The following is a 7,680-nucleotide window of genomic DNA, read 5'->3' on the forward strand; positions in this document are numbered from 1 at the left end:
GTTAACATTGGCGCGTATTGTAGGTACGTACATCTACGGACAGGTCCTTATCTTACTTTTTTGTATTTTTCATTTGAAAGTATTACTCTTTATGGATATTCTACGCTTTCGAATTTATTTTTTCTTGTTTTTGTGGTTTCGGTGGCGCAAACTGTAATCAGACTAGTTTCTAGTGTCATTTTTCATTTTGAGTCCATCATTTCTTTTTTATTGTAATTCTTATTTTATTTTCCGGCGGCAAAAAATACAGTGCAGGAGAAGGGAGTCAAATGGTTCGAGACATGTAAGCCAGGAGATCTTTCGCAGTGATCGCTAGCTCGGTTACGGAGAGGGCCGACAGCGCTACACCTAGGAGAGGACAAAGGGCAGAGGAGGGAAGAGTCGCAGACAACAATTGGTCGTTGTGTGTGCAGTCCACTTCTTTCCTCTGACCTTCGTCCCTTTGAATGGTCCATATTTTGTGCGTTATGTAGCAACTCACCCAGACATCAACCTCACTCAGCCAAGGAAATGAGCGCCTCAGACTGCAGCCTTCAAAGCAGGCGAAAATCGTTCGCTGTCGCAGGGCAGACTCAGCCTTCTACTGATTTTCGTGATCGAGAAAGCATCCACGGTTACAATCGTATTGTTTTTCTTTCGACTTCAATAAATTGAAAAAAATATCGATGGTTATTTCTCTCTTGAGAAAAAACACAAAAGTAGCTTTCTTAGTGCTTATTCGCTCTGTCATTGGTCGTCTGCTCATTTTATCGTTTTGTCCTGCATTCATGTCTGCTGGCACGCGGCGTACTTTACACCCGTGCGCTTTTAGATGCACTACGTACTCGAGTCAATGAATTCTGTTGTAGTGAGCCCAATGTGACATTACTCACCGATGGATAACGTTGTTGCCAATATCCCTGGTACGCTTTCCCGTTTCATGCTTTCTCTCTCTTGCGCACCAATGAGCAAGACGCTTTGCTGCAGATATCGCGTGGCGCTTGGCTAATTGAAATCGCTTGAAAATGCGCCACGTGGATTTGGCCACTTCTTGACGGTCGAGCTGACGCGGTTGAAAGGCGGCGCTCAATGAGTACCCATATATTTCTGCCAGAATTTTTCACAATAACGATTCTCGTGGCGCATAATTACCGCGACCACCACGTGCTGGCGACGCACTCTGTAGTGTGCTATATGATTGCACAACAGCGCTCTCTTCATCATACACGAAGTGTGGGAACACGTTAAAAATAGTAGAAAATGCGAAAGGTAATGATGTGCGCTGACTGAGCTTCTTGACCCTTTCTCATCCCTACCTCTGCATCTTCCAGAGTGCTCATAGTAACCCAAGCAGAGAAAAAGAAAAAATCCACGCAGAATCTCCTTTTGGGAGTTGACGCGCATGCGTAGAGTTTCATTGTAGGTTGCTAAGCTCCCTCGAAAGCATGGCGTCTTAAATCTCTTCTTCCTAACGTTCGTCAGTGTCTAGAAGGGCCTCACAGAAGCAGCATCTTATTAACACCGAAAGTCGATTCTGGCATTATTTTTCGCAAAGTCACACTTTTTCTGGTGTGTGAAACCCTCCATGTCGGCTGTACATTTTAACTTTTTCTTTGTACAGACTACAAAGCGCATTCGTATAGGTAAGGTATATTCATGTTCTCCAAGCTTTGGTTTTTAGAGCAGGGCTTAACCCTTATGAAAATGTGAGACGAGTTCAAAAAGAAAGTCTAATGACTTCTGACATTTCAGTCATTTGACGCTCTAATGTGTCCCTTTAGAATTTTGTAATGTATTTGAAATGCCATTCAAAAACATATTGGCCGATCATTCTGATGCGTAATAACATGTGATAGTCTGATGCGGATTAACATGTGATAGTCCGATGCGTATTAACATGTGATAGTCTAGTGAGCATGAAATGACCTTTGACATCAACACTCATTTGATTCTCTAATGTATTTCTTCAGAATTGTTTTAATGTACTCATAATGTCATTCAAAAACATATTGGCCACCGTCATTCTAATGTGTCCTTATGAGTGACTTTCTTGTGAGTATGAAACATCCTGTTTGCAATGACCCTCGGCCAAGCTTGTGCTTCGTGGCCAATGACATTCATAACATTCCTGAAACAGAACTATTACAGTGCATGATAAGATTTATGATATGTCCGGATGATAGTACGGAATCACATATTAGTTGTGCCTGACAATGTGTTTGCTGGTTGATACACATGCAGCCAAGCATCATACAAAAGTGCATGTATGCACCTTCTACGACACTTGTGCTGTACAAAGACATTTCTCAACAAAAGAAAATGGATAAAAACATTTATTGACTGGGAAACATGCAGAGGTTAAATGAAAGAAAAATATGGTGTACACCTGTCATATCTTCGTTTCGTTTAATCTGTCTACTTAACATTGATGACAGATTGCTTTTGATGCGCAGGGTCCTTGTAGGGAATCCATGTATGTGTATCCATGTATGTGTATCCTGCACGAAAGATCGCAGTAAATATATAATAGTTGCAAAGAAAACTTTATCCAACACATCGTGCACCTTAGAACACTTAGATGTACTGCCAAGGCCCCGTGCAGGTAGTTGACAAAAAGCACTTTTGTGAAGTTAGAGTTAGTCAAAATTGCATCTTATATCGCATTTCCAATAGAAACTTTCAGCAAATCCTGTAAGAAAACAGGAAAACAACACAGAAGGTCAAGTCCAGCATCAAGTATACATTAATGGAGTTACGTCTAGGGTCTTGTTTCTTTGATCTTAGAATTCCCTCAAAAAAGTTGCAATAGGTTCATGAGCAGGCGCAACATGTCGAAGCTTTTTGTAAAGATTGAAACAAATGCCTACCATAAAATATAAGCTCGACCAGGCTCACAGGTAGAACGCTCCCATCTTCGTCTGCAAGCTGTCGTCTGCTTCAGTTCCACGAACAGGTGAGATCACCGGGTACATATGTTAAGGATACCAGAAAACATTCATGAGTTGGCGCACCACACAGACCTTACAGCTCACACACAATACATACAATGTATTCAGGCAAGTCTATGTTTATATACCAGCAAGGGCCTTGAATGATGGACTCAGATTGCGCTATAAGAACAAGTATAACCTGAGCAACGGCTCATGGCAGACAACTGTAATGGTGCCATTGCAAGCCGAACTTTCAGAAACTTATGTACTTAGTAAACACTACGTGGTTGGAGAACGCAGATTACGATATAGGTCATTTAAATGACGAAAATTACATCAGCTCTGCTACACAATATAAAATGCATAAATTGATAAAATAGGAGTATGTGTGGCCCATGTGCACACTCCATAATGCCGAGCTTTACATATTGTATTATATGATGAATTTGAGCCGTTTAGGAAAGTAATTCTAGTCGTGTTAAAGCCAATCAATGCCTGGAATATCGGTTTGAATTTGTAGTGCTGCAAGCCATAAAAAAAAAACCGTTAACCACTTTTGTCAGCCTTCTCTAAACTTCTGCACACATAGTTATATATGAGAATTTAGATTTGTTTCCCATAATAATTACTTCATAAAATTAAAGTAGCACTCTCACAATGAATGCTACGTCTTAGTCGCACAACCTGCAAATAAGAGCACTTTTTCAGTTTCATGCTGCCTTAAGAAAAGCTCACAAAAGAAACATGAACTTTAGATAAGCACATAATTGAGGTGTGCTTTTGCCACCCCAGCACAGTGGATAAAAAGCTCTTGGAACAGTGCTGCTTAACCATTACAACAACTTCTGTTAATATAAACCAGTATGCTTCAGGAAACAATATAACGACGGGAAAAATATTTCACATCATTTTTCTCAAACACAAATATTGCAACAAAGGGCACCTTGCCAAACGCAACTGGCATATTTGTCTAGAATTGATAATTATATACATCTTGTGCTCTTTCAAATTACTGTACACATGGTGTGTACCAGAATATAACGTAATTCACTGACTTGTATGATCTTCAAGTGGGTTCACCCAACGCAAGTTCGTTTCTCGTAGCAACGACCTTGCACAGTCAGATTAAAATCCTAACCATAGTGCAACTAACTTCTAACAAAAACAAGCGCGGTGCAGTAGTCGCGGAGAAAGCCACAAACACACGCCACTGAAGAGCACCGCGCGCCAGGGGCGTAGCCAAGGGGGGGGGGGGGTTGGGGGGGTTCAAACCCCCCCCGAAATTTTTCAATTTTGCTTGCGTATATAGGCACGCACACACACAAACGCACGCACGAACATACATAAAGTATGGTTGAACCCCCCCCCCCCCCGAAAAAAATTTCTGGCTACGCCCCTGCCGCGCGCGCATGTGCAGCCGCAGCGTGTTTTTATATCTTCCTCCCCGCGTACTACATGCCAATTATTACTGAGTTTCCTGAAAAGTTACTTCATTTGTACCTGCATCATGAGAAGGCTAGGCGATGAACGTTATGTTTAAAGCAGTTCTATTTCCGAAGTGATAAGCCATCGTACAAGTAGCTTCAGGCGATGATCTCGCTGCGCGGCCAAATATCGAAAGACCAAGCCACCCTCGACATCTCGAGGGCCCACTTCATCTTCCGAAGGCACCCGCATGCATCAGACAGGTGCATCGCAACCGGCCAACACCCAGGCATTCCCACCGCTCGTCGCACCGGCGGCGGTACCTCAGGTGAGCAGTTGGGCAGGGGTTGCTGCTTCCCAGCCTCTTTCACCCCCCGCTGTCGATGCTCCCTCCCCCGAGCTTGCGACCCTTCGCCAGCAAGTTGCGGAACTTCAAAAGCAAAATGCACTCCTAACTAAACAACTCTCACTCTTAACTAAACAACTTGCACCCCAACAACAGCGCACTGCCAAGCCACCCGGTACTGCCGCCCCTGTCCAGGCAGCTACGCCGGCTACCTCAAAGCCTAGCCCTCGCGCTACGTACACTCCGAAGAACCCCCCAGCTCCAGTGGCTGACGAACCTACTCCGGCAGCTCCGGCAGTTTCTGGGGCACCTCAGGCTCCCTTGCCCACTAACCCAACTCAGCCCAGCGAGGACCGCGTCCCGCGCATAGAGGAACGCCTTACGCGCGTCGAAGCCTCGATCAATCACCTCATTACTAACTTCTCTGTCCAACGCATAGTAGTAGAGGTCACTCAAGCTATTCAAGCTTGGGCGACCACTCAGTTTCAACCGAAAGCATCGCGTTCCCGCTCTATAACTTTCGACGACGCTAAGAAGTTTATTTACAGAATCACAACTCGGATACAAAAAATCTTGCAAATTATTCTTCCTTCGGTTTACGATCGCTTCTGAGCGGCGGAATGCCAAGAGCGGGCCACTTTCTCTCTCTCCTCGGTCGCGACCCGTCCCCTCTCCGGGAAAGAGCCATGCTCTCAGTCCTTCCCTCCTACCTCACCTCCCCCCTCCGGTCCCCTACGCCCAAAAGGGCGAGTGTTGCCCTCCCTGCGACACATAGATCGCGCAGGCGTCCCCAAGGTCAACCAGTTCCCGAGTAGAGAAGCAGCAGCGGGAAGCGGGCGGGCCGAGCGACAGGCATTCTTGGAATCGAAAAACAGCCAAGGAAGAAGAGCGCCATGACAAGAAACGCTTGCGTTACAGAAGCGAGCGGAGTATCGCGCAAAGCAACGCGCCTTCATCCACCCGTTGCAGTTGTAGGTAGTGAACGCACATGGTGAGTGCTTGATACAACCGTATAAAGTGCACAGAAAGCATTGAGCATAGCGTAAAACATACCTGTCTATCATCCTTCCTCTGGCCATCATCCCCGCAGAGTGAACACACCGCCCAGACGATCACACTCGGTTCCTGCGTAAAAGACGTCATGTAATGAAGTAACCTAGCTGTGTAATTCAGAAATATTCTAGAACTTACCAAAATCAGGCATCCACTGTGCAGCCTTCAGCTTTACAGTCCACAATGTACCGTACACTCGGCGACAGTCTTGTCAAAAGGCTGCTGTACGTCCGCACTCGCCTTCAGTCACGAGACTAGGACCTAGATCGTCTTGGAAGGTACACTTGACATTGAATCAAGTAACCAACGTGCATAATCGATAAACGTGGTAACGAAGCATTGCAGAACACAGCATGGCACACACACACACAAACCGCGCGCACCGTGCACCCGTCAAACAACTAAAGCGCCCCCAAGGACAACTTTTCTTGGCAATGAAGGGAAGGCTACGGGGGCGGAGCTACTGCACATGTACTGCTCCGCGAAATAGTCCGGTTCGGCGCGCGTTTCGAATTTAGTTTTGGTTTGTGAACCTTCCGTACCTCATGTGACGGCCATTTCATTGTTCGAGCGGCCGTCTCAGGCTTATACAGCCATTTGCTAGTGAAATTCGTCAGACGCTCCCTAGGCGAGTCGTCGGGAAAGGTGGAGGGTGACGAGCGCTCACTTGAAGACGAAGGCGCTATTTTGACTGTGAGGTGCACGTAAAAGGTGCGACGTTTTCACAAGTGCAAAAACGCGAAATGACGCTGCATAAATCAAAACAAATAAAAATATCTCCTTGGTGCGCGCTGACCCTCTCTTCAAACAGCGCTCCGTAGAAAATAAAGCAATGTTGTTGTTTTTATTTGTCACTGTACATAAAAAAGTGTATTTATGGCTTTTTTTTAACCCGTGTGTGCATGTTGGGAATGTGTTATGGCTGTTCGATTTTGTTATACAACTATACATTTTGTTTTGTCAAAAGAAACGCTTTTTTGTTTCAAGTTACTGCCCTCTCCCGTGGATAGAAAGAGGTAGGGATTATGATAGGAGGAGGGAATGGGTAGGGTGTGATAGGCGACACCCAACGTTGCACACAGAGGAGGTGAATGGGACAAGGAAGGAGTGAAGGGAGAGAGGAGTTGACGCCGTGGAGAACGGAAGAGAGTCGCGTGGAGACGACATTACGAGGAGGCGGGGCGGGAGAAGGATGTACGCGACGTTGGGCCAAATCGAACTTTGGTTGTCGGCTGCTTCTGACCAGCGTTGCAACAGCGAGGAGAGATAGAGACAGTAGTTTGAGGTTGGGAAAAACGCTTGTCCGCGTATCTTTGCAACCAACAACATTCTGTTTTGGACATATATGTAAGTGCACCATGCATAAGAACAGTCCCTAATTTTTATCACAACAATAACGAACTTTTTTTCTGTACGTCACCCATTGTCCACAGTTCCAGTTCTTCTCCGCCCCCCAAAATCCTTCGCGACGCCGTGCGGGTAATCCCCACTCTCCTCCGTTAATTTCTACTGGACAAATGGGCAACACGGGCCCCTGAGCGAGTGTTCGCAGTGTCACTTGATCATATCTGTTCATATTTGCATATGTGATCGACTCATGCCTTTTAAAAATAAGGAAATGCTTACTTCTATTATACGGCAGGTAATATAATGAACATTGCTGCGGTCGTCAGCAATTCTTCGATCGCCGGTGCATGGGCGATATATGTAAAATATTTACGCATTCTACTGAAACACGATATTTGTGTACATTGCAACACAAATTGTTTATTACTTGTAGTCTCTGAAAGACGAACTTGTCTATTGTGATAAACTTATTTTACGGTGGCGATTAAGGCTATTTAACTTCTTTGTTGTGATGCGCGTTTTGACATTAGGAACGGCAACTGAAAGTCTGAACACTTCAGTCACCAGAAATTAAAGTGCACATGGTCATTTGACTCTCCG

The 7,680-nt window shown here is 45.2% G+C and overlaps 1 long non-coding RNA gene across 1 annotated transcript; it reads right to left on the bottom strand.

Moving 5' to 3' along the window:
* Window positions 1-1,950: 1,950 nt before the first annotated feature.
* On the bottom strand, window positions 1,951-6,478 carry LOC125760050 (uncharacterized). The gene is made up of 3 exons (XR_007417715.1): window positions 5,734-6,478; window positions 2,847-2,911; window positions 1,951-2,477 (listed from the first exon to the last, which is right to left on the bottom strand). It is a non-coding gene; the product is annotated as an uncharacterized LOC125760050 (long non-coding RNA).
* Window positions 6,479-7,680: the final 1,202 nt, after the last annotated feature.

Source organism: Rhipicephalus sanguineus, chromosome 10, assembly GCF_013339695.2.
Source record: "Rhipicephalus sanguineus isolate Rsan-2018 chromosome 10, BIME_Rsan_1.4, whole genome shotgun sequence".
NCBI classification, from domain to species: domain Eukaryota; kingdom Metazoa; phylum Arthropoda; class Arachnida; order Ixodida; family Ixodidae; genus Rhipicephalus; species Rhipicephalus sanguineus.